This window comes from Carcharhinus amblyrhynchos, chromosome 14 (genome assembly GCF_965287045.1).
Source record: "Carcharhinus amblyrhynchos chromosome 14, sCarAmb.v2.hapA, whole genome shotgun sequence".
NCBI lineage: Eukaryota > Metazoa > Chordata > Chondrichthyes > Carcharhiniformes > Carcharhinidae > Carcharhinus > Carcharhinus amblyrhynchos.
The window spans coordinates 37,306,274-37,332,559 of record NC_137337.1 but is presented as its reverse complement, the minus strand read 5'-3'; the positions used below and the strand labels follow the sequence as shown (position 1 = coordinate 37,332,559).

Here is a 26,286-nt window from a genome sequence, read left to right as displayed (position 1 = left end):
TCCTCACCATGTGTGATTAAAGTTCCTCTGATTCCAACGACAAATGAATTTGAGCCAATTTTCAATTTTAAGTGGCTTCTGTCTGATCTACTTTTGTGAGATCTGGACTTGCTGCTATTTTGTGGAAATTTAAAGTATCCTGAACCAGTCGACTACCATTTTTTTCCACTCCTGTCCAACTGTGATTTGAAGTCTTCTGTTGAACCTGTAACTGGCCACTTTGGTTGTTTCTGGCCAGAATATCAGTGATATCCTTCAATTTTGCCATCCCTTTGTTTTTCTGCCCTGCAGTAGACCCTATGGACCTCCTGGATATTTCCAATAAAATTACTTCTAGCTGTGCATCCTCTGATATGTTTGTCCTCCTAAACAGCTTCTGGATTTCATTTGCTCCACCTGTCTTCTAACTAATAACAGCTCATTAATGCTTCAAGTTGATTGCATTATTCCTGTTATCACCACCTACTTCCTATCGTCTGTTTACGATCATGACCTTATTTATTAGTGTCAAAAGTAAGCTTACATTAATGTAAAAATCCCTAGTCACCACACTCTGGCATCTGCTCGGGTACACTGAGGGAGAATTTAACATGGCCAATGCACCTAACCAGCACATCTTTCAGACTGTGGGAGCACACTGAGGAAAGTCACACAAACACAAGTAGACACAGATTCTGCATAAATAGTGACTCGAGCCAGGAATTGAACCCAGCCCTTTGGTGCTGTGAAGCAGCAGTGCTAAGCACTGACAGTAGAGGAGAAAAGGTAGAGCAATAGTAGATACAGTGGTGATCTGGACAAATGTGAAGTAATGCATTTTGGAAGGTCTAATGCAGATAGGAACTATACAGTAAATGGCAGAACCCTTAAGAGTATTGATAGGCGGAAGGATCTGGGTGTACAGGTCACCCTCAAAGTGGCAACGTAAGTGGAGAAGACAGTCAAGATGGCACGGGGCATACTTGCCTTCATCGGCCGTTGAGTTTAAAAATGGGCAAGTCATGTTGGCCATTACAGAGACGTGGCTGCAAAGTGACAGGGACTGGGAGATGAATGTACAGGGCTATCAAGTGTTTAGGAAGGATAGGCAGGAGGAAAGGGGGTGGCGTAGCTCTGCTGATTAAGGATAGTATCAAGGTGGTAGCAAGGGATGATATCGGAGCCAAAGAGCAGAACGTGGAATCGTTGTGGGTGGAGATTAGGAACAGCAAAGGGAGGAAGACGCTGGTGGGTGTCGTCTATAGGCCCCCGAATAATGATCTGGAGGTGGGGCGGGCTGTTAACACGCAAATAAGTGCGGCGTGCAGGAATGGGACGGCAGTAGTTATGGGAGATTTCAATCTGCATATTGATTGGTCGACCCATGTTGGACGAGGTGGGCTCGAGGAGGAGTTCTTGGAATGCTGCCGGGATAATTTCCTTGAACAGTGTGTGTTGGAGCCGACGAGGGAGCGAGCTATCTTGGATCTGGTGCTATGTAATGAGGCGGGTAGAATTAGGGACCTTGCGGTGAAGGATCCTCTTGGAGAGAGTGATCATTGTATGGTGGAGTTTCTGGTGCAGATGGAGGAGGAGAAAGTGGGTTCCCGGACACGCGTCCTTTGTTTGAATAGAGGGGAGTATGGTAGGATGAGAGAAGAATTGGCGAATGTGGACTGGGGGAGTGCGTTGGAAGGTAGGTCTGCTGAGGAGCAGTGGAGGATCTTTAAGGAGATCTTTCTTGGTGCTCAGCAGAAATTTATTCCGATGGTTAAAAAGGACAGTAGGAAGAGAGGTAATAAGCCGTGGATAACGAAGGAGGTGAAGGAAAGTGTTAAATTAAAAGCGGAGGAATTTAGAGTAGCTAAGAGCAGTGGGCGAGAAGAGGATTGGGAAAGGTTTAAATGTCAACAAAGATTGACAAAGAAGTTGATAAAGGAGGGTAGGAGAAGCTATGAGGCTGGGCTAGCACTTAATATAAAAAAGGATAGCAAGAGTTTTTATAAATATATAAAAAGGAAGAGGCTGGCTAGGGTGAACGTTGGTCCTTTAGAGGATGAGAAAGGGGAGCTAGTGGTAGGGGATGGGGATATGGCTAAGGTCTTGAATAACTTTTTTGTTTCTGTCTTCACGGAGGAGGACGTGAATAATTTGCCGGGTGTTAGCGATGGAAAGGTGGTAGGAATGGAGGGTCTTAATGACATTACTGTTACTAGAGAGGTGGTGCTCGACAGACTGGAGGGGCTGATTGTGGACAAGTCCCCAGGACCGGATGGAATGCATCCGAGGGTTCTGAAAGAAATGGCGGAGGTTATAGTGGATGCCTTGGTGGTTATTTTCCAGACGTCGCTGGATTCCGGGGAAGTGCCGGAAGATTGGAAAACGGCTAATGTTACGCCGTTGTTTAAGAAGGGTGCCAGGCAAAAGGCGGGGAATTATAGGCCGGTTAGTTTAACGTCTGTGGTAGGTAAAATGTTAGAATCCGTCATTAAGGAGGAAATTGCGAGGCATCTTGAAGGGAATTGCTTGATAGGGCGGACGCAACACGGTTTCATTAAAGGGAAGTCGTGTCTGACAAATTTACTGGAGTTCTATGAGGATGTGTCTAGGGCAGTGGATAGAGGAGAGCCGGTGGATGTGGTCTTTCTGGATTTTCAGAAGGCGTTTGACAAGGTACCTCACGAGGTTATTGCAGAAGGTCGAGGGACATGGAGTTGGGGGTAGGGTGTTAGCATGGATAGAGGATTGGTTGTCAAATAGGAGGCAGAGAGTGGGGGTCAATGGGTGCTATTCGGATTGGCGGTTGGTGACTAGTGGGGTGCCCCAGGGGTCGGTGCTGGGGCCTCAGCTATTTACCATTTATATAGATGATCTGGAGGAGGGAACCGAGTGCAAGGTGTCGAAATTTGCTGATGACACCAAGATTGGGGGAAAGGCAAATTGTGCAGAGGGTGTGGAGAGTCTGCAGAAGGATCTAGATAGGCTGGGCGAATGGGCCAGGAAATGGCAAATGGAATTTAATGTTGGCAAGTGTGAGGTGGTCCACTTTGGTAGGAAGAATGGTAGGAAGGACTATTACTTGCGTGGCGAAAAACTGCAGCAGGCGACGGTGCAGAGGGACCTTGGGGTCCTTGTGCATGAGTCGCAAAAACCCAGCTTGCAGGTGCAGCAGGTGATCAGGAAGGCGAATGGGATGCTGGCCTTCATAGCGAGGGGGATTGAATATAAAAGTAGGGAGGTCTTGCTGCAGCTGTATAGGGCATTGGTGAGGCCGCAGCTGGAGTACTGTGTGCAGTTTTGGGCGCCGCACCTGCGCAAGGATGTTTTGGCCCTGGAGGGAGTGCAGAGGAGGTTTACTAGGCTGATACCGGAGTTGAGGGGGTTGAGCTATGAGGAGAGGCTGAATAAACTAGGCTTGTACTCGCTAGAGTTTAGAAGAATGAGGGGAGATCTCATTGAGACGTATAAGATGATGAATGGGATGGATAGGATAGAGGTGGAGAGACTCTTCCTGCTCAAAAAAGACAGTAGGACTAGGGGGCACAGCCTCAAGATAAAGGGGAGGCGGTTTAGAACGGAGTTGAGGAGGAACTTCTTCACTCAAAGGGTGGTGAATCTCTGGAATTCTCTGCCCGTTGAAGTGGTGGAGGCTGCCTCGCTAAATATTTTTAAGAAGCGGGTTGATGAGTTCTTGATAAGAGAGGGGATTAAGGGTTATGGGGAGAGGGCGGGAAAGTGGAACTGAGCCACGACAGATCAGCCATGATCTTATTGAATGGCGGGGCAGGCTCAAAGGGCTAGATGGCCTACTCCTGCTCCTATTTCTTATGTTCTTATGTTCTTATGTTCCAGCTTTGTAGAACCTTAGTTAAGTCACGCTTGAAAAAATAATGTTCAATTCTGGTCGCCACACTAACAGAAGGCTGTGGAGGCTTTGGAGAGGGTACAGAAAAGATTTATCAGGATGTTGCCTGGTGTGGAGGGCATTAGCTGTGAGGAGAGATTGGAGAAACTTGGTTTGTTCTCTCTGGTGACGGCGTTTGAGGGGAGACCTGATAGAAGTCTACAAGATAGAGGGGCATGCACAGAGTGGATAGTCAGAAGCTTTTTCCCAGGGTGGAAGAGTCAGTTACTGGGGGCATAAGTTTAAGGTGCGAGAGGCAAGGTTTAAAGGAGATGTATGAGGCAAGTTTTTTTTTTAATGGGGTGATGGGTGCCTGGAACTCAATCCCAGGGGAGGTAATGGAAGCAGATACACTAGTGAGTTTTAAGGGGCATCTAGACAAATACATGAGTAGAGGGATATGGTCCCCTGAAGGCTAGGGGGTGTTGGTGCAGGCTTGAAGTGCCTGTTCCAGTGCTGTGATTTTTTTTTTGTTCTTACGAGTCCAAACTGGAATGGCAATCAAAATGCACGTGCAAATGAGTGCAGGGAGATAACATTATATAGGTTTAGTTATAAACATTAGGATACACATTTGGCAGGATGGTGTCACCATCCCAGACCTGACTCCCTGTTAGAAAGTTACAGAGGGAAGCTGTAGGTTTTTTGGCTTAGGGAGGCACCCTATGCTGGTTCATGATAAGCAGTGAACTCTTCCATCTCATTGGCCTTTCCACTACTGACTCTGTGAACTTTGCCAGCAGATCAGTTCTAACCACCCTTCTATCTTATTCCAGAATGTTCCTTGTTATCCAATAACTTATTCTGGATGATTGCATCAATATCATGGCCTTGGTGGAAACCAGGCTGAGAGGATGATGACCCCCACCCTTCCTTAATGATGTCATTCCTGCTTGACTACATCTTCCATTACTCACCCTACCATGACTGCCACAGTGGTGTTATGTGTTCGTTACAAGGTCACACCTTGACCTCACCCTGCTATTTCTCTGATACCTTTTCTCCTTTTTGAGTGACTTGCCTTGTTACACCCTCTCATTCTTCATTCAAAATGATTGTGATAACCCCCACAAGATCGATAGGGAATCACTGATATATTTCCCTGTGGGACTCGTTGAGTATGAGTTCCCTTGGTACAGGCAGTGACCTGTCCAGCTGGAACTCATTAACTGAACCTCTTATAAGGCAGGCCCAAGACTGGCCCTGCTGAATTGTAGTCCCCGATGCTGACAAGTGTCACACAGTAGTGGTTTTACTTCTCAAACAATTGTTCCTTTCCAATCAACTGCCTTGAGTCATTACAGTGATCATTCTGTACCACCCTCTATGGCATCAAAAAAATTCTCACTGCTTTCCCCTCTCATCCTCTTACTCTGAACATAATCTCGTATGGTAATTTCAACATCCATCTTAGTTCAACATAATTTCTGTCATCTTGAGTTCACTGCTGTCTTGTTCTTCCTACATCTCTCCCTCCATATAAATTCCCAAACTTGTTTTCATGGCTCCCTTGGTCATGCCATCTCATGTGGTCTTGCCAGCCCTATCGTACCAATTACAGATCAAGGTGTTTGTGATCACTTCTTTTGAATTACTCTCCAATCAAATCCCATTGCCAAGCCTTTGGCTCTTTTACCATGGCATTTCTCCAAGTACTGACTTGAGTATTGCTGGGGGGGAAAACCTGCTATTGAAGCTTTTCATCTTTGTACTCATCAGAACAGTTGCAAGAATACAAAATTTCAAAGGGAACAGCTTCATGAATAGGATGCTGATTGGTTAGCAAGTTGATTCTGGTTGAGGTGTTGTCATGGGGATTGCTCCAGGGAACAGTTGTCTTCGCAAGCTTTTAGTTATTTGAAAATATTTACTCTACTAATCCCCCTAAACACTAAGGATCAATTTGGAATGGCCAATCAACACACAACTTGCACATTTTTGGACTGTTGTTTCTATGATTCTTTAGCTTTGAGGTACCTATTTCAACATCAAGCTTGCACAGTGAGTAAATAGCTCAGATTCCGTTTCAAGTTTTTGATTTAAGGCCAATCTTATAAGTGGGTGGAATTCCAGCATGTGCATGGACCAGTGAACGTAGACTTGTGGTAGGGAATCCATTGGTGGATTTCTCAACTAGCACGTTGAATTGGAGTAGTCCAAGCTCCCTTTCCTTAAAGGCACCATGCTAAACAAAAGCTTGAGGGGGAGGGGAGATGATGCTTGGTGCATTCTCCATGGCAACACCTCAACCAATCAATCCGTATCTTTTTTCATGCAGTATGAATTGTCACTTTTTCTTTTGAAATTTAGTAGTCGTGCATCTGTCCTGATGAGAGCAAGATAAAAACTTCCTCCAATTAAGTATTGGGAAGAGTGATGCTATTGCTTTTGGTCCCCACTCCAAGCTCTGACTCCTAACTACCAATTCTTTTCCAACCCTGACCACTATCTGACATTAAGCCAGTGAATTCGCAAACTTGGGTGATTTATATTTAATCTTGGGAATGAGCTTCCAACCTCGTCTATCTATACTGCCAATAAGATTGTCTATTCCTACTTCTGTAACTTCACTCTTGTGGGTGGCACACTGGTTAGCACTGCTTCCTCACAGGACTAGGGCCTAGGGTTCAATTCCAACCTTGGGCAACTGTGTGGAGTTTGCACATTCTCCCCATGTCTGTGTGGGTTTGCTCTGATTTCTTCCTACGGTCCAAAGATGAGTAGCTTGGGTTCAGTGTCAGAGGCTAGCAAAGTAAATGCGTGGAGTTACTACGCTAGGGCCTGGATGGGATTGAAAACTTGGATGGGCTGAATGGCGGCCTCCTGCACTATAGGGATTCTACGAATCAGCGCATTTGCTAAAAACATCACTAATGTTCTTGTTTATCTTGAGATTTGACTATTCCAATACACTCTGATGGTCTCCACATTCTACCATCCAGAAACTTGAAGTCATACAAAATTCGACTGCCTGTCACAACAAATCCTGTTCCCCAATCACCCCTGTACTCATTGGCTTCTAGTCAAGTGACATCTTGACTTTAAAATTCTCATCCTTATTTTCAAAGGATGAAAATAATTATTTTCAAGCCTCAGATACCTGTGCTACTCTAATTTTGATCTCCTGTGCACTCCCAATTACAATAGCCTGGCCAGTAACGGTGAAGCTTTCAGTTGCCTAGACTCCCAAACTCTGGAATTCCACATCTCTTTACCTTGTTTTCCTCCTTTTTAAGGCACTCTTTAAAACCCACTTCTTTGACCAGGCTTTTTGTCTCCATCTCCTTATGTGGTTCTGTCATACTTTCTTAATCCTACTGTGAAGTACCATTTGAGTTGTGCTAAAAGGTGCTGTATAAATGTGCTGTTGAATAATAAAAGGTGGCCAGCTTTGTGAAGTTGTGCATGACAAAGTTAGTGAATGATTTTAAAAAGACTTCTTTAACTGTCCTACTCGAGCAAAACAACATTCCACTTGAATCTCACAATCACATGTCTGCCTGAGTTGCTAATTTCTGGCACTCCCCTTGCATCTACTCATTAAGGAGTGAAGGCAAAGCAAGGGAATGCTATTCAGGCAGGGCTCTCCCAGAATCCATTGTAGTAATGAAAAGTTCCTTTTAAACCACGTACAGAGAGAAATAGTAAGAATTGAGTGCAGAAGAGAATATCTTAATGCTAAAATTTAAGTGACTGGTATGTTTTGGATGAGAAGGGACGACTTGTACATAACTTATAACTGAAAATCTCAAATGTACAATGTTGGCAGCTTTGCTGCAGTGCCTATGGGTTTTATTTTGTTTCCAAGTCACAAGTGCCAATTGCTGAAAATAGTTGTCATGGATTTAGTACAGGAACACATATCTCTCATTGTGCATTTACATCCTTCAGGAATTCTGATTTGTGAGGTGATCTAAATATATCAGATTTATTCCAGAATGTGCATGCTATGTTGGTTGTGTTAGCAGTGTGTGAGCTAACTCTGAGTCCAATGAAAATTTTTTTTAAAAAATTCCTTTGAATTACAAACCCAGATCTGTGCAGAGTGGACAGCCATGATGTGGAGATGCCAGCATTGGACTGGGGTAAGTACAGTAAGAAGTCTCTCACCACCAGGTTAAAGTCCAACAGGTTTATTTGGCACTAGCTTTCGGAGACTCTTAAAGTTAATGCTGAATAAACCTGTCGGACTTTAACAGTGTTGTGAGACTTCTTAGAGTGGACAGGGCAAGTCCCTCTGTTCATCTCCTTGCTTCCTCCTAAAACCAACTCAAAATTGAGTCCAATTCATGGTCACACACAAGAAACATACTGCATCCAAGCTGGCAAGAATCGGTATTACTCCTGATCTCGTGTTTGATCTTCGCCAAAATTGGCAGAAATGATCTGTACCTCAATTTACCACGGATTTTTTTGATTGGCTCCACAGTTTCCTTTTGTAAATTCCTGATTTTCTTCTAATGGAATTGTGAATGAGTTGCATTCCACAAGGAAGGAAATGCCATTAATTACTCATTTACTGGACTGAGCAGTTTGAGGGCGGGGGGGGGTGAGGTGGAAACACCTGTACTTCAATACAAAAGCAAAATACTGTGGATGCTGGAAATGTTCAGCAGGTCAGACAGCATCTGAATTCACTTGTAATGTTAACTGTGTCTCTCCACATATGCTGCCTGATTCGCTTGAGTATTTCTAGCAATTTATATTTTAATTTTGATGCATATTTTTCTGCAAACCCCATCCTCTCCCCAAAAGATCTGCAACAGTTGATCTTTTGTACTTTATTATGGCAGCCTTTTTAAATGAAAAAAATGTATAATGCCCTCAGGAAACCCCACAGAACAAAATTTTATCAATGCTCCAGTAAGGATTTTGCATTTCAGTATCTGCATTTTCTCCATAACTATTGGGTATTTTGGAATTTAACTACTTTGATTACAATTTTTTTGAGTATGTTTTAAAATATATCAACTCAAACTCTAGCCATGTGAGTGCTACAAGAAACTATTGATAATTGTGTTCTCTTTGTTACATTCTCTCCCCTCCCCTCCCCCTCCTTTTTTGTAAGTTTATTGCATGAGAACAAGAGCAGTTATCTCCAGGCTAGCATTTTAAAGGACAGCTGAGGTTTAGCATGCTTCTGGCAACTTTATAAATCTGAATGCACTTCACAGATTTACTTTTCAATATGCGTGTACCTTGCCATGTGTGAATTGAGGTGTCTGTTTGTCAAGTCATCTTCTGAATTGGATTACGTTACAGGAATGGTAAAGATTTGATTTAGTATTGTTGTGTATTAGCATACAGTGAAAAGTATTGTTTCTTGCACACTGTACAGACAAAGCATACCATTCATAGAGAAGGAAACAAGAGTGTGGAATGCAATGTTACAGTCATAGCTAGGGTGTAAAGAAAGATCAACTTCATGCAAAGGTAGGTCCATTCAAAAGTCTGATGGCAACAGAAGAAGCTGTTCTTGAGTCGGTTGGTACGTGACTCAGACTCTTGTATCTTTCTTCCCAATGGAAGAAGGTGGAAGAGAATGTGTGGGGTCCTTAATTATGCTGGCAGCTTTTTCGAGGCAGTGGGAAGTGTAGAAGTGGATGGGAGGCCGGTTTGTGTGATGGATTGGGCTACATTCATGACCTTTTGTAGTTTCTTGCAGTCCTGGGCAGAGCAGGAGCCATACCAAGCTGTGATTCAATCAGAAAGAATGCTTTCTATGGTGCATCTGTAAAAGTTGGTGAGAGTTGTAGCTGACAGGCCAACTTTCCTTAGTCTTCTGAGAAAGTAGAGGCATTGGTGGGCTTTATTAATTATAGTGCCGGCTTGCGGGGGACAAGGGCAGGTTGGTGGTGGTCTGGACACCTAAAAGCTTGAAGCTCTCGACCCTTCCTACTTTGTCCCTGTTGATATAGAAAGGTTGAGAGCTTCAAGTTTTTGGGCAGCATAGTAGCACAGTAGTTAGCATTGCTGATTCACGGCTCCATGGACCTGGGTTCAACACCAGCTTGGGTCACTGGCTTGGATCACTCTGTGTGGAGTTTGCACATTCTCCTCGTCCTGCATGGGTTTCCTCCCACAGTCCAAAGATGTGCAGGTTAGGTTGATTGGCCATGCTTAAAAAAAAATTCCCCTTAAGAGTCCTGAGATGTGTAGGTTTAGAGGGATTAGCAGGTAAGTGCATAGGGGTAGGGCCTGGGTGGGATTGTGGTCGGTGCAGACTCAATGGGCCCAATGGCCTCTTTCTGCATTATAGGGTTTCTACGATCCCTATGTATACAGGGACATGTTCTCGTACACTTCCTGAAGTCGATGACAATCTCCTTCGTTTTGTTGAGATTGAGGCTTTCAAATGACAGTAGCTAATCTGTTTTAAATGTTGTGAATATAGTTCATGCTACCATTTTAAAGTGCCAACATTTTTTGAATTCCAGGTGCATGACCTGTAAGAATATCTGATTTTTTTTCAATCATTTTGCCTTTGCTTTCTGTCCCTCGTTTTTTTTTCATGTCCCTTGTTCCCAAGGACTGCTAGCAGGTGCCTAGCATTCTGTTGGAACTTGACACTTCTACAGTCGTGTCAAAGTAACATGAATTAAGCTTGGTGTACACAAAGCTTGTTCATGTGAATGTGGTGACACACAAGTTATTTTAATACCTTCCCCCAACTGTATGGGACCCATGTTCCCTATCAGACACCCAGTCTCCATCGTTATTGAGGAGGGAGAACCTACAAAATGTTATCTTTAAATGTAGAAGAAAAATCAGCATAAATAGAGATACCATCTTGCAGTGGGCAATGAGTATCATATTGTTTACTTCTATACTGTAAGCAAATCAAGCTAGCATTCTTGAACCGTTTGAATTTAACATTGGTACATGCAAAGTGCAACTTTGAATTTGATACAGACACTCAATCTTGGGGTTACTGATCATAAGTCCATGTTTATAGATGCAAACCAGCACCATTCATGGGCTTCCCCACTTCCAGCTCAGCCCTGCTCTAGATCTGGCCCAAGTACCTCCTAATCCTTTTCCATCCATGTACTTCCCAAATGCTTTTTAAATATTGCATTTTTTTTTTTAACCTGCCTCAACCACTTGCTCTGGCAGCTCATTCCATATACCCACCACCCTTTCTGTGGCAAAGTTGCCCCTCAGTACCTTTTTAAATCTTGTCCTCTCACCTTAAACCTATGTCCTCTAGTTTTCAATTCCCCTTTCTTGGAAGAAGACTGCATTCATCCTATCTATGCCCGTCATTGTTTTATACACCTCAATAAGGTCACTCCTCATTCTCCTCTGTTCCAAGGAATAAAATCCTCCAAAAATAGAGCAACAACAACTGAATAAGATCCCCTATGCTATGCTGAGAAGGGAAAGACCAGAGTGGGTTTTGTGGGGATTGGGTGGAAGAAAGAGTGGGAAAGCAGAAGCTAGAGAATTGTGATTATGGGGAGTAGCATGGGATAGTGAATGAGCTACAGCGGTATTGAGGGAAATGAGAAAGGAAAGAAATGTAATCCAGAGTAGGTGCTAACTGATCGCAATATGCCAGTTTGAATCAGTTAGGAGGGAGTTGTGTGAGAGAGGGGTGTTAACATGGGTTGGGAAAATACATCTGCAAACTGTGTAATTAAGGATTTTGGAGGGATACTAATTTAGCCAGAATATGCCATTTCATATCCTAAATGTACCCCCAAGCAAATCTTGCAATCTGTATAAACGTACCTGTCTTTGGGAGTGACGAGGCCAGAGTTGCAGGATTAGAGGGTTCATGGTTATGAAGAGTTCTAGGACTGGAGCATGATATAGCTATGGGCTGAGATTTAAGTACAAGAATGAGAATTTTAAATTGGATGTGTTGGGATGTTCTGGAGCCAGTGTCAGCAAGGTCAGGATGAGAACAAGATTTTATCTTAGAAGCAGATTTTTGGTTGAACTGATGCTTGAATAGCTTGGAAAGGGATTGGAATGAATAAGTCTGGAGGTGGTATCTGCTCCAGTTGTCAGCCATTTTGAAGATGTACAATTCCAAATTTTCTCTCTTTGATCAATGCAAGTTGGTCAAATTTCCTACTTGTTCTTCAACACCTGATTTAAAATTATCATCTACTACCATTGAGAGAGATTTTAAAACATAAATTCCTAAATGGCCATGAGTAATAATACAAGGCTAAAACAGATCCAAAAGCAGAAAGTACTGGAAATAACACAGCAGATCTGTGAAGAGACAATCTTAATTTTTTTCAGGTCGGAATCCTGCCATCTAGCAAGATGTAGCCCAGTGTTGTTTTGGATTTGGATAGAAAGTTGTATTGTTGATGTATGGTGCATTTTTGCGTTTTTAATGCATGTATTATTGAGTATTTATTAGGGAGCTGAAGTCTCTTCATTGTTTATGTTCTTTGCACTTTATTTGGTGTGATCTATTCACTTTCTCCACTTTGAGCTGGTAGGACACATCAGTGTGAAGAATTGCATCCAAATGTCACCATGGACTCATGGTTCCTGAGTTGTACCAACCTTTTTCCAGAATGGTGCTTTGTTTTACACGAGTCATGAGGCAGTTAGACATGTTATAGAAACAGTAGCATGTTGCAGGAGTGTGCATTTGAGATAGTTAATTCATTGGCAAAGTCTTTATGTACATCGGATGTATCAAGTAATGACCTTTTCTACATGGCTCACAAACTTATTAATGAAAGATGAATTCCATTGTACATTGAAAAGATATGTAGCTTATTTTGAATCTGCTTTTGGTTTGGTTTTCAGATCCATTTGACATCACATTTTTAGATCTGACACAACGAAAGATTAAACAAAAAAAAACTAGGATTTATGTGCAATCTTATGAAATCCCCCAAAGAATAGCATTTCTCTAGCACTTGGGTCCTGTCACTGTTACCTTGTCAGAAAACAGCAGAAAACTTGTGTATAGAAAGGTGCCACAAACTACACTGAGGTGAATAACTATTTTATTTGTATTGGTGGTGATTTGAGGAAGGCAACTTGTCCAGGACATAAGAATCACTTTTTGCTCTTCAGCTATTTAAAGCCCATGTAAACCAATATAGAACCAAAGTCTTGAAAACTTGGTATTTGTTGTGATAATGATGATGGCACTGTCAGTGAAACTACTGCACCACCAGATTCCACTGAAACTGACAACAACTTGTGGAGTTTGCACACATGAGAATAACATAGAAATCTAGAAGTTGCTGTTGATGATTCTGCCTTTTCCCATAGGGTGTACTGCTGAGATTCCCTTCCCCAAACTGCAATCCATAGATGAGCAAATAAATTGAGATCTGCCCCTGTTTTGCTATTTAAACCATCAAGTTATACTTTGAATGAAGTGCATGGGGTTTTCAACAGTCTATTAACATAATTATTGCTAAAAACTGAGGTAATAAGCCGTGGATAACGAAGGAGGTGAAGGAAAGTGTTAAATTAAAAGCGGAGGCGTTTAGAGTAGCTAAGAGTAGTGGGCGAGAAGAGGATTGGGAGAGGTTTAAATGTTGACAAAGAAATTGATAAAGAAGGGTAGGAGAAACTATGAAGCTGGGCTAGTGCTTAATATAAAAAAGATAGCAAGAGTTTTTATAAGTATATAAAAAGGAAGAGGCTGGCTAGGGTGGACGTTGGACCTTGCTGATGACACCAAGATTGGTGGAACAGCAAATTGCGCGGAGGGTGTGGAGAGTCTGCAGAAGGATCTAGATAGGCTGGGCAAATGGGCCAGGAACTGGCAAATGGAATTTAATGTTGGCAAGTGCGAGGTGGTCCACTTTGGTAGGAATAATGGTAGGAAGGATTATTACTTACGTGGAGAAAAACTGCAGCAGGCGACGGTGCAGAGGGACCTCGGGGTCCTTGTGCATGAGTCGCAAAAACTTAGCTTGCAGATGCAGCAGGTGGTCAGGAAGGCGAATGGGATGCTGGCCTTCGTAGCGAGGGGGATTGAATATAAAAGTAGGGAGGTCTTGCTGCGGCTATATAGGGCATTGGTGAGGCCGCAGCTGGAGTACTGTGTGCAGTTTTGGGTGCCGTACTTACGCAAGGATATTTTGGCCTTGGAGGGAGTGCAGAGGAGGTTTACTAGGCTGATGCCGGAGTTGAGGGGGTTGAGCTATGAGGAGAGGCTGAATAAACTAGGCTTGTACTCGTTAGAGTTTAGAAGAATGAGGGGAGATCTCATTGAGACATATAAGATGATGAATGGGATGGATAGGATAGAGGTGGAGAGGCTCTTCCCGCTCAGAAAGGACAGTAGGACTAGGGGGTACAGCCTCAAGATAAAGGGGGGGCGGTTTAGGACGGAGTTGAGGAGGAACTTCTTCACTCAAAGGGTGGTGAATCTCTGGAATTCTCTGCCCGTTGAAGTGGTGGAGGCTATCTCGCTAAATAATTTTTAGACGCGGGTTGATGGGTTTAAGGGTTATGGGGAGAGGGCGGGAATGTGGAACTGAGCCACGACAGATCAGCCATGATCTTATTGAATGGCAGGGCAGGCTCGAAGGGCCAGATGGCCTACTCCTGCTCCTATTTCTTATGTTCTTAGTTTTTCAAAAGGAAGTGAACATAACTTTCTATCTCTGGAATGTCAGATTTTTCCATAATGATAAAGTGTCACTTTTTTTAAAAAAATCGAATTTGTTTTTATTGTAGCTTCTAATGTAATCTTTCTATATTTGCTGTCTGAAAACTGGAACTAAAAGTGAGGGGTGTGAAGTGCTTTAGATTTCCTGGTTTGTTGTGTGTGAAATTTTTCAATGTGATTGTTAGCAAGCAGTTCGGAAACATCACTACTGCTGCATGCCAAGGTATCCCCTTGACTTGGTGCCAGATTTTAAACTGCTGCTGGGAAAGGGAAAAGCCACACCACGGATTGCTACAGACTGCAAAATCTGGGCCTTTTTTCTTGTCTGAAAAAACACCCCTACCAATCCACTAGTCCTGCAGTGACGTATCAATCTAGGTTATAAACTCATCCTCAAGTAGGATTTGAACCTCTGACACTGACTCCTAGGCAAGAATACTACTGTTGTACTTAAAATTTTATATTTCATAGGTGTGTAACACACTAATCTGAAAATTTGAAAATGAAGGATTTCATCAGGAGGCAACTGTCACTGAAACCTTTAAGCAGCCTGCTTGTCTCCATTTTAAAGAAGGTTTCAAGCTGGTACATTTTCTTGACTCAAAAACTAAATTTATGCAAGTTACATGTTTAGCTGGAGAAAGTGCTATATGCATTAAAAAATTAATTTAAAAGTCCCGTCAGTCTGCTTATATTTTGTGCTGTGATTTAAATCCACTGACAACCTAGTCTCTTTAAAAATCTCTGCTGTTTGAAAATTTTAAATCTTTGCACTTGCTCCCATCAGTTTGGGCAATCTGCTTCGAAATGGAAATTCTGTTCCATCAGTTTTAACCTGTGCAGCTAGAAGCTTTTGTTATGAATATTAAAGTATTTATGAATGCTTGGTATAGTTTCAAATGCCCAGTGGCTTCAGCACAGCAGGTAATTTACTGATCCAAGAACAAGTGAGACTGTAATAACAGTCTTTGAGATGGTTTCTTGTTTCTTTACATAACTAATAGGCACTTGAAGGATTACACTTCATTGGAGTTTTTTCCTTGCATTATGATCATAGTGCATTTTGATTCATTAGAGGTTTAGTTCTTTTCCCATTGATTTTAAAATGATGCCCACTGCTATTGCATGCTTCCCAAGGACTGCATATGGTGTATGTTGGGTGAATAACAATGGAGGATACATGGAAGGCATGATGTGTCATGATGGATCTGAGAGGTTTGGGGGTTGAAGGCACATTTGAGGTGGAATGGGTTGGCGTAGGAGTTGGGGTGTGCAGGATAAGAGTTTAAAAGTCCTCAAAACATGTTGAGACCTGGATTGCTGTTTTAGAGAGGCCTTCTAACCAGCCTGCTTCCAATTTCCCCACTCTTTGTAAATTTGCATATAGATATGGATTGCTTTGGTTTCTGAGGAGATGCAAACAGTGCTGAACATTGTGCAATCATCAGTGAACGTCCCCACTTCTGACCTTGTTTTGGTTGGCAAGTCATTAATAAAGCAGCTGAAATAATTAGTGTTGGGATGGCATTGGTTACAGAACACTTGAAGTTGTCGTCTGTGTGTTAACAGTAAGGCTTTACTGTTTGTAACTATATAGAAATAGCCAATAAAGGGTACAGGCCTAGAACTATTTCCATTTTAGGTCTTAATACATTTCTGGCCAATACCACAATGACCTTGAGTCTAGTTCATGTGCCTTCTAGCATCACTGTGGGCAGTACTGAGTTCCATGTTAACCCTAGTATGTACAGTAAGAACTGTACAGTATGTACAGTCTCTCAACACCAGGTGAAAGTCCAACAGGTTTATTTGGTAGCACAAGCCACAAGCTTTCGGAGCGCTACTCCTTCATCAGGTGAGTGGGAGTTTTGTTCACAAAACAGGGCATATAAAGGCACAAACTCAATTTACAAAATAATGGTTGGAATGTGAGTCTTTACAGGTAATCAAGTCTTAAAGGTACAGACAGTGTGAGTGGAGAGAGCGTTAAGCACAGGTTAAAGAGATGTATATTGTCTCCAGCCAGGACAGTTAATGAGATTTTGCAAACCCAGGCAAGTCGTGAGGGTTACAGGATAGTGTGACTTGAGGCCATCCTCGTGTGTGGAACTTGGCTATCAGTTTCCGCTCAGCGATTAGGGTAGCACAATGGTTCACACTGCTGCTTCACAGCTCCAGGGACCTGTGTTTGATTCCCAGCTTGGATCGCTGTCTCTGTGGAGTGTGCACACTCGCCTTGTGCCTGCGTGGGTTTCCTCAGGTGCTCAGGTTTCCTCCTGCAGTCCAAAGATGTGCGGGTTAGGTTGATTGGCAATGCTAAAATTGCCCCTTAGTCTCCTGAGCTGCATAGGTAGAGGGGTTAGCGGATAAATATATAGGGATATGGGGGTAGGGCCTGGTTGGGATTGTTGTCGGTGCAGCCTCAATGGGCCAAATGGCCTCTTCCTATGGGTTTCTATGATTCTAACTTCTGCGATTAGTGGGGGAAGCAGAATCTATAATTGTAAAAGAACAGTGGACAAATAATTGAATCTGTATTAAAGAGGGAATGAGCGAAGTGAATAGCTGTTTCAGAAAGCTAGCTCAAATACAATGAAGTGAATAACCTCCTGTACTTTTTTAACTGTTTTCATTATGTATGTGAGTATATAATGGATGCATTTTTCCCATAAACATTCCTAAATCTTATGTTCTGTTTTCTGGAATGTATTAACGTGTCTTCGTCATCAGATTTAAAGTTGTTGTTTGTCCCATTTCAGTGTTTTCATGCAGTGGTGTTATCTTCAAAGATATTGAGAATGAGAACTATTCTCTGAGACCATCTACAATTTAGGCACTGTTGGTGTTTGACGCGCTTTAGTAGTCTGCAATTATGTTTTAAAAAGTAACACCACATACAGACACCAGAACAAATGCATGGTTGGTCTACCTTTTTATTGTTTGTGTGGGTTTTATACCAATTTAATCTTGAACAGCTGTTCTTCAGGGTAGGATTTTCATAAGTCACTTTGACATTGAAGTACAGTGAAAACAGCATTGTGATGTGATCATTTTTATTATGCCGTGTTTGCAGTACATGTTTCAAGATAAGTCCCCGAATCTAATGATTTTTGAATTTGGCTTTGCACCAACTGCACTCATTTTGTCTATTGCTTGGATACTGGCTATGGAAAACCTAAATCAGGTGGTTGAAAAATGAATAACATTGTGCTATTATTGAGAAAGGAGGAAGTTTTTCTGTAAATATATTCTGAAGTGCAGAGCATGAATTTGATTGATAAGTTATGATTCAATTAAACTGACCTTGTCATGCTAGCCATTTCACAGAATCCCTACAGTGCAGGAGGAAGCCATTTGAATCTGCACTTCTCCGACCAGGGCAGTCTGTTACCCAGGTCCTATCCACGTAATCCCACATATTTATCCCACTAATCCTCCTAACCTTGGGGCACTAAGGGGCAATTTAGTATGGCCAATCCACCTAATCTGCACATCTTTGGACTGGGAGGAAACCCACGCAGACACAGGAGTCACCTAAGGCTGGAATTGAACCTGTGCCCCTGGTGCTGTGAGGCAGCAGTGCTAGCCTCTGCTGCTGTTTAAAAAAAAAGGAAACAATCAAAGTATTCAGGAACATTTAATGAATTAAGGACGGCTTATGTGCTGGGCATGCTTCCCATGCAAATAGTATGATGTGAGTAGAAATCTAGAGAGAAAGGGAGAAAAAGTGGATTTCCAAACGAATGGAGAGAAAAGGTGAAGGATTGGAAAATAGGTCGCAATATCAGTGTCTCAACTACCTAAAGAGAAAAAGAGGGAGAAAGAACAAGATGGAAATGGAGAAGCAAAGAATTAGGGAGACAAGCACAATTACAAGAAGATCGAGAGAAATATTTTCTCTTTCATAAACATGAGCAACTGCACTTCAAACCAATTAACAATGATTAAATTCTTTTTCAGTCCTTGGCTCTAGACAAGAATAAGCTGCTAAATTGGCTATACTGTAGCCAGTTCTTATACTTGGATTGTTTTTCAGCCTATGAAATGCATAGACATTTAAATCAAGGGAAAGAAGCAGTGCTAACCATTGTGCCACTGTGCTTATCAGATGCTGTAAAGTGGAGTCAACTAGCATTCTAGCAGTGTGATGTTTAGAGACTTTTTTGCCCTGCACAAGTGGCAATAAACATCATAACTCCAGCTTCTTTCAGCAAAAGGAAACCTAAAAGCCATAACTGCCTTTGTGGACCTGAGTAAACAGTTGCTGCAAAGTGACTTTTCAACCCCAAATTTCAATTAACTTACTGGGGGTGTTCAATAGTTCACCATCTTCATCAACCATGATTTAAATGGTGGTGTTGACTCGATGGGCCGAGTGGCCCAGTTCTGCTCTGATGTCTTATCTTATGATCTTATTGCCTAAGGCATTTCTTTACATTATTGAAGTGAGTAAATCTCTCTCTGATTTTTGGAGAGTTGTACTTTCATTTGACAAATATTTCTTCTTGTCCTGCATATTTCAATGACTCAAGCAACACTGCAGAATGGAGGGAGACCTGGAAGGGAACAAAATCTTGAACATTGTTGACCCTTTGTCATTGAGTAGTTCCTCGATATATTGCCTTTTTTTTTGCTTTCTAAAGTATTGCAAGTTTTTTTTTTCTACTGGTACACAGACTTTTGAAATACATGCCATTTCTAATATAGGTAAGGAATTATCAAACAAGTTGCTTGCTTTGGGAAGGATATTGTCCCAGGCCACATGATCACAAATGTGAAATTGGGCAAGAGCAAATTATTTATGGATGGTAAGTGCACAGCCTGTGGCATGTACACAGCCGTTTTAACTTAATTTTTGAATTCCTTCAACTGTGCTGCTCTTCTGCTTTGGCTTTGTCCCATCATCAACTGCTGTTATTTTAGGCTTGGGATTGAATTGTATAGGGTCTGCAGGAATGGGCTGGGAGATGAGAAGGAGGGGAGAAGGCTGAAAAATCAGTTGCAGTGGCATTTCACCAGTGACTAGGAAGATGGAGGATGGTCATCTTGCCCAGAGCCCAATCCTGCAATTTAAATGGCAAATTAGAGCACTTACCAGTGGTGGTGGATGGGACCTGTAGACTTTTCAGTACTGTTAACTGAGAATATTGTGGCTTATGGTAGGGCCCCAGGGCAGCAGCAGCGCACACACCTACCACATTCATGATACTGCATGTACCTTGGTTCCAGGGCTCTGTCCATTTATGCTACTCCTGAGCTGTGTGCAATCCCAGCAGTGGCCACCACTCCTGGTGGTGTTGCTGGGACCAAGGAGCTAGGAACCCAATCTTTAAAGAGGTGTGAAGGCTCATTAGCTGTCCAGTTGGCATCAAACTGGCCAAGGCAGGTTGACCCTGGCTCCAGCATTGGGATCTCTGCTGCCCACATGAAATTCAGCCCATACACTCTGAAGCATTGTCCTGTTGCATCATTCTCTATGAAGCTTTCTGTTTGATTTGATTTTTGAACGACATTCCTCTTTGTTTTGCTCAGCACTCATTTCTCATCCCTCTTCCCTGCTCAAGATTTTCTGGACTAGTGGGGAAAATATATTTTGTTGCATAGCTGCTGCCTGAGAAACTGGTAAATCAATTTCTGTTAAACACATGGTCTTACTTCCCAGTTATATCAGGCAATGTGTTTGCAGTAAAACTGTGTTTATTATACATGGTCCCATCTGCTACACAGGTGTTAAAAGAAAATGCTGATGAAGATTGCAAGTCTTCCATTTTGTTTGCGGGGGGGGGTCCTTTTTTTTTTGTGTTTGACAAGAACTTGCAATTTAAAAGTTCCAAAGAGTTTACTCATTTGGTTTGAACACTGAGTAGCTCTCGCTCTGAATACTAAAAACTTAAATTGTCTTTATTGAAATACATAAATTAGGCTCTTGCCTAATGGAGATGTGAGGTACAAAGGGGACTGGAGGTTATGATACATTAAGTCAGTGGCTGGAAATAAGGAACCAAATGATTTATAAGTAAGATGTATGATAATTCCTTGACACTTAAAAAATAATATAAAGGTAATTGCTGTAATGACTTCCAACAGAAGAACAAAATGGTGATGGAATTGGAAAACTTCAAGAAATTTGGTGTATAGTGCCACCTGGTGACAAGTCAGGTAACATGGTGCACACTAATTACAGCTACTGTTTACATTATTATTTCGAATTGTAAAGTTTTTACATAGGCAGATTCATTATTTTTATCATTGACAAAAAGACCATCAGCAAGCGTCACCATTTTTGACCTTTTTAAAATGAAGGAAAGGTCAGTGATGAAAGCAGCTGAAGACGCTAGGGCCAAGGACACTCTGAGGAACTCCTAAAACAATGGCCTGGGATTGAGATGGTTGCCTTCCAACAATCTCCAATTATCTTCCTAGGTATGACTCCAACCAGTGGAGTTTTCCCCAATTCCCGTTTACTTATTCTTGCTAGAATTCCTGGATGCTACATTTTGTGCCTTGATGTCAGGGCAGTTGCTCTCACCTCCCCTCCGGAACTCAGCCCTTGTTTGGTCCAAAACTGTAATGAGATCTGGAACTTGAATAGCCCTGGCAGAACATAAGAACATAAGAAATAGGAGCAGGAGTAGGCCATCTGGCCCTTCGAGCCTGCCCCGCCATTCAATAAGATCATGGCTGATCTGTCGTGGCTCAGTTCCACTTTCCCGCCCTCTCCCCATAACCCTTAATCCCTTCTCTTATCAAAAACCCATCAACCCGCTTCTTAAAAATATTTAGCGAGGCAGCCTCCACCACTTCAACGGGCAGAGAATTCCAGAGATTCACCACCCTTTGAGTGAAGAAGTTCCTCCTCAACTCCGTTCTGAACTGCCCCCCCTTTATCTTGAGGCTGTGCCCCCTAGTCCTACTGTCTTTTTTGAGCGGGAAGAGTCTTTCCACCTCTATCCTATCCATCCCATTCATCATCTTATACGTCTCAATGAGATCTCCCCTCATTCTTCTAAACTCTAACGAGTACAAGCCTAGTTTATTCAGCCCCTCCTCATAGCTCAACCCCCTCAACTCCGGTATCAGCCTAGTAAACCTCCTCTGCACTCCCTCCAAGGCCAAAATATCCTTGCGCAGGTGCGGCGCCCAAAACTGCACACAGTACTCCAGCTGCGGCCTCACCAATGCCCTATACAGCTGCAGCAAGACCTCCCTACTTTTATATTCAATCCCCCTCGCTATGAAGGCCAGCATCCCATTCGCCTTCCTGACCACCTGCTGCACCTGCAGGCTGGGTTTTTGCGACTCATGCACAAGGATCCCGAGGTCCCTCTGCACCGTCGCCTGCTGCAGTTTTTCGCCACGTAAGTAATAGTCCTTCCTACCGTTCTTCCTACCAAAGTGGACCACCTCACACTTGCCAACATTAAATTCCATTTGCCATTTCCTGGCCCATTCACCCAGCCTATCTAGATCCTTCTGCAGACTCTCCACACCCTCCGCACAATTTGCCTTTCCCCCAATCTTGGTGTCATCAGCAAATTTCGACACCCTACACTCGGTTCCCTCCTCCAGATCATCTATATAAATGGTAAATAGCTGAGGCCCCAGCACCGACCCCTGGGGCACCCCACTAGTCACCAACCGCCAATCCGAATAGCACCCATTGACCCCCACTCTCTGCCTCCTATTTGACAACCAATCCTCTATCCACGCTAACACCCTACCCCCAACTCCATGTCCTCTGACCTTCTGCAGTAACCTCTTGTGAGGTACCTTATCAAACGCCTTCTGAAAATCCAGAAAGACCACATCCACCGGCTCTCCTCTATCCACCGCCCTAGACACATCCTCATAGAACTCCAGTAAATTTGTCAGACACGACTTCCCTTTAATGAAACCGTGTTGCGTCTGCCCTATCAAGCAATTCCCTTCAAGATGCCTCGCAATTTCCTCCTTAATGACGGATTCTAACATTTTACCTACCACAGACGTTAAACTAACCGGCCTGTAATTCCCCGCCTTTTGCCTGGCACCCTTCTTAAACAACGGCGTAACATTAGCCGTTTTCCAATCCTCCGGCACTTCCCCGGAATCCAGCGACGTCTGGAAAATAACCACCAAGGCATCCACTATCACCTCCGCCATTTCTTTCAGAACCCTCGGATGCATTCCATCCGGTCCTGGGGACTTGTCCACAATCAGCCCCTCCAGTCTGTCGCGCACCACCTCTCTAGTAACAGTAATGTCATTAAGACCCTCCAGTCCTACCACCTTTCCATCGCTAACACCCGGCAAATTATTCACGTCCTCCTCCGTGAAGACAGAAACAAAAAAGTTATTCAAGACCTTAGCCATATCCCCATCCCCTACCACTAGGTCCCCTTTCTCATCCGCTAAGGGACCAACGTTCACCCTAGCCAGCCTCTTCCTTTTTATATATTTATAAAAACTCTTGCTATCCTTTTTTATATTAAGTGCTAGCCCAGCTTCATAGCTTCTTCTACCCTCCTTTATCAACTTTTTTGTCAATCTTTGTTGACATTTAAACCTTTCCCAATCCTCTTCTCGCCCACTGCTCTTAGCTACTCTAAATTCCTCCGCTTTTAATTTAACACTTTCCTTCACCTCCTTCGTTATCCACGGCTTATTACCTCTCTTCCTACTGTCCTTTTTAACCATCGGAATAAATTTCTGCTGAGCACCAAGAAAGATCTCCTTAAAGATCCTCCACTGCTCCTCAGCAGACCTACCTTCCAACGCGCTCCCCCAGTCCACATTCGCCAATTCTTCTCTCATCCTACCATACTCCCCTCTATTCAAACAAAGGACACGTGTCCGGGAACCCACTTTCTCCTCCTCCATCTGCAACAGAAACTCCACCATACAATGATCACTCTCTCCAAGAGGATCCTTCACCTCAAGGTCCCTAATTCTACCCGCCTCATTACATAGCACCAGATCCAAGATAGCTCGCTCCCTCGTCGGCTCCAACACACACTGTTCCAGGAAACTATCCCGGCAGCATTCCAAGAACTCCTCCTCGAGCCCACCTCGTCCAACATGGGTCGACCAATCAATATGCAGATTGAAATCCCCCATAACTACTGCCGTCCCATTCCTGCACGCCGCACTTATTTGCGCGTTAACAGCCCGCCCCACCTCCAGATCATTATTCGGGGGCCTATAGACGACACCCACCAGCGTCTTCCTCCCTTTGCTGTTCCTAATCTCCACCCACAACGATTCCACTTTCTGCTCTTTGGCTCCGATATCATCCCTTGCTACCACCTTGATGCTGTCCTTAATCAGCAGAGCTACGCCACCCCCTCTTTCCTCCTGCCTATCCTTCCTAAACACTTGATAGCCCTGTACATTCATCTCCCAGTCCCTGTCACCTTGCAGCCACGTCTCTGTAATGGCCACCAGATCGTATCCATTTGTGTCGATCTGCGCCACCAGCTCCATTTTGTGGATCCCTGCTGTGCTTCTGCTTGGACTGTCTGACCTCGTAAGTGGGGAATTTGCCCTCACCATAAGGACACAGGATATATTAATTATACTAATTGTACTGTGATTCCATGGTTAGGTATTTAAATCTTTTATTATAATTAATCTCCTAAAACTGCACAAAATGTAGTTGAAAAATAGCAAGTCTAATTAACTTGACTTGTAGATGTAGGCTGGAATTGACCGGTCTTGTATGCCCCAACACTGCTGTCGGCAAGAACGGAGAATTTGGTGCTCAGCCAAATCTCCATTCACAGCAGCAGGACTGAAGACGAGGTCAGAGAATCCCAGCTGTACTGTAGAAATAATTAATTTAAATAGTTCACTATGTAGAAGTCTATGGTTTGGGACTAATCTTTTAAAAGGAAACTTGTCAGGATAGTCTGATCCCACCTTTGGCTTTATGCTTGGATTATTGAAATTAATTTTATTAGAAAATTAGAAACAGGCATGGGCTGAAGTGGGGGAATAAGCAAACATTGTACAAACATTCAGGGCACTAAATGAAATAGTATTTGTAGCTACTACCTTTTTAAGCTGGGTGGAAATTGTGTTAGAGGCTGGTTGCAGTGGTCAGAAGAAAGACTTGATGAACAGATTGTAGACCTCAGGAAATGTGCCACTGAAAAGCATGCAACTAAATCTTGAGCATTGGAAGCAAAGCAGGATTTCCTAAAAGTTTTAAGCTTGCCCAGGTTTTGAATTTTACAAGCATAAATACTGCCTTTAAAAATACTCTCAGTAAGAAATCTCAACACCAGGTTAAAATCTAGCAAGCTTATTTGGTAGAGCGAGCTTTCAGAGCACTGCCCCTTCATCAGGTGAGCCACTTGGACCTGTTGGACTTTAATCTGGTGTTGAGGATTCTTGCCGTGCCTGCTCCAGTCCAACGCCGGCATCTCCACATCTTAAAAATATTTAAAACTCAGCAGAATCTTATGAGTATTTGGCAGAGTGTCAGTACTGGTGAGAAAACTGGTGTGTGGCTGTCCAGCTCCACTAGCCAGTTTTCTGTCTGGTTCTTGTTATTTGAATTGCCAAAAAAAATTGTTCAGGGTTTGCACCATCAGTATGGTGAGGTGGGACTCATAGAACCATGAACTGGCTCCACTGAGATTCAGGTCAATGAGATATGAAAATCAAGTGAGATGGGAAGATCTGGCAATGGGGTCTTATACAAACCAGGATTTTGTCTATTATAGGCATGAACCTGATTAAGTTGCTGGCATAGGGCAGAGATCACAATCTTTCTACAATATTTGCTATTTCTAGAATACGCCATATCTTGTGGATGGAGTGTGGGCTCAAGACTGGTCCTCTGCACAAAGGAAGAATCTTCCAAACACTCAACCCATGGAAAGAAAATTTGTCCTCCTTGCCTTAAATGCATGATCCCTTATTTTTAAACAGTGACCCCCTAGTTCTAGATTCTCCCACAAGACGAAACAACATCTCCACATCCACTCTGTCAAGACCTGTTAGAACCTTCTATATTTCAATCAAGTTAGCCCTTACTCTTTCAAACTCCAGCAGATACAAGCTGAGCTTGTTCGACCTCACAAATCTGCCTGTTTCCTGGTCCTAACACCAGTGCTAGTTTCTTTCACAATTTATTCATAAGATGTGGCCTCATAAGACAGCCTTCCCATTCCAGGTATTAGTCTAGTAAACCGTCTTTGAACTGCTTTTACATCCTTGGCTAATTTTGGGACAAATTATTAACTGAAATCTGCATATTTAGTAAAAATGGAATACAAAAGTGTTCTGATAGTTATTGAATCCAAGCTGCTGATTTTTTTTGGTGAAAAGAGCACCTGGGCCTCTGGGTGGGGTTGGGGAAGTTAAAGTGAATGTGGGTGGCAAGATCATTATGGGAAGAGAAATGGCTGAATTGCTCGTGAGGAGATCTGAAATTGTAAGTAAGAATTAAATAACTTTCTTACTCGAGAGCCACTGACCAGACAGGGTTTGTTTACTCTTACCTGGTTGACTGCTGAGAACATGTGATAATGTTTATTGGGGCATAAATAGAATTCCAGAAGCTCGCAGCTAATTTGAACTGTGCTGATTCATAACCTTATACGTGAATATGATTTTATGCATCATTAATTTTATCCTATTTTCAATTCCAGAAAAACTTGATCTCAAACTTTTCTGTTTGGAAGAACTCCCATACAAATATTGATTCAGTCTTGAGGACTCCCTGTTCTAGCTTCCAAAAGGGAGTGTTAACATTGTTCAATTTCCCCACCCATTTCTTTTATATCGAAAGCCAATAAACATCGGCATATAA

General features: G+C 42.9%; 1 protein-coding gene across 4 annotated transcripts in view; it reads left to right on the top strand.

Annotated features, from left to right (window-relative positions):
* fermt2 (FERM domain containing kindlin 2) overlaps nucleotides 1-26,286 on the top strand; it is a 116,857-nt gene that overhangs the window by 13,948 nt on the left and 76,623 nt on the right. The window lies entirely within an intron of this gene.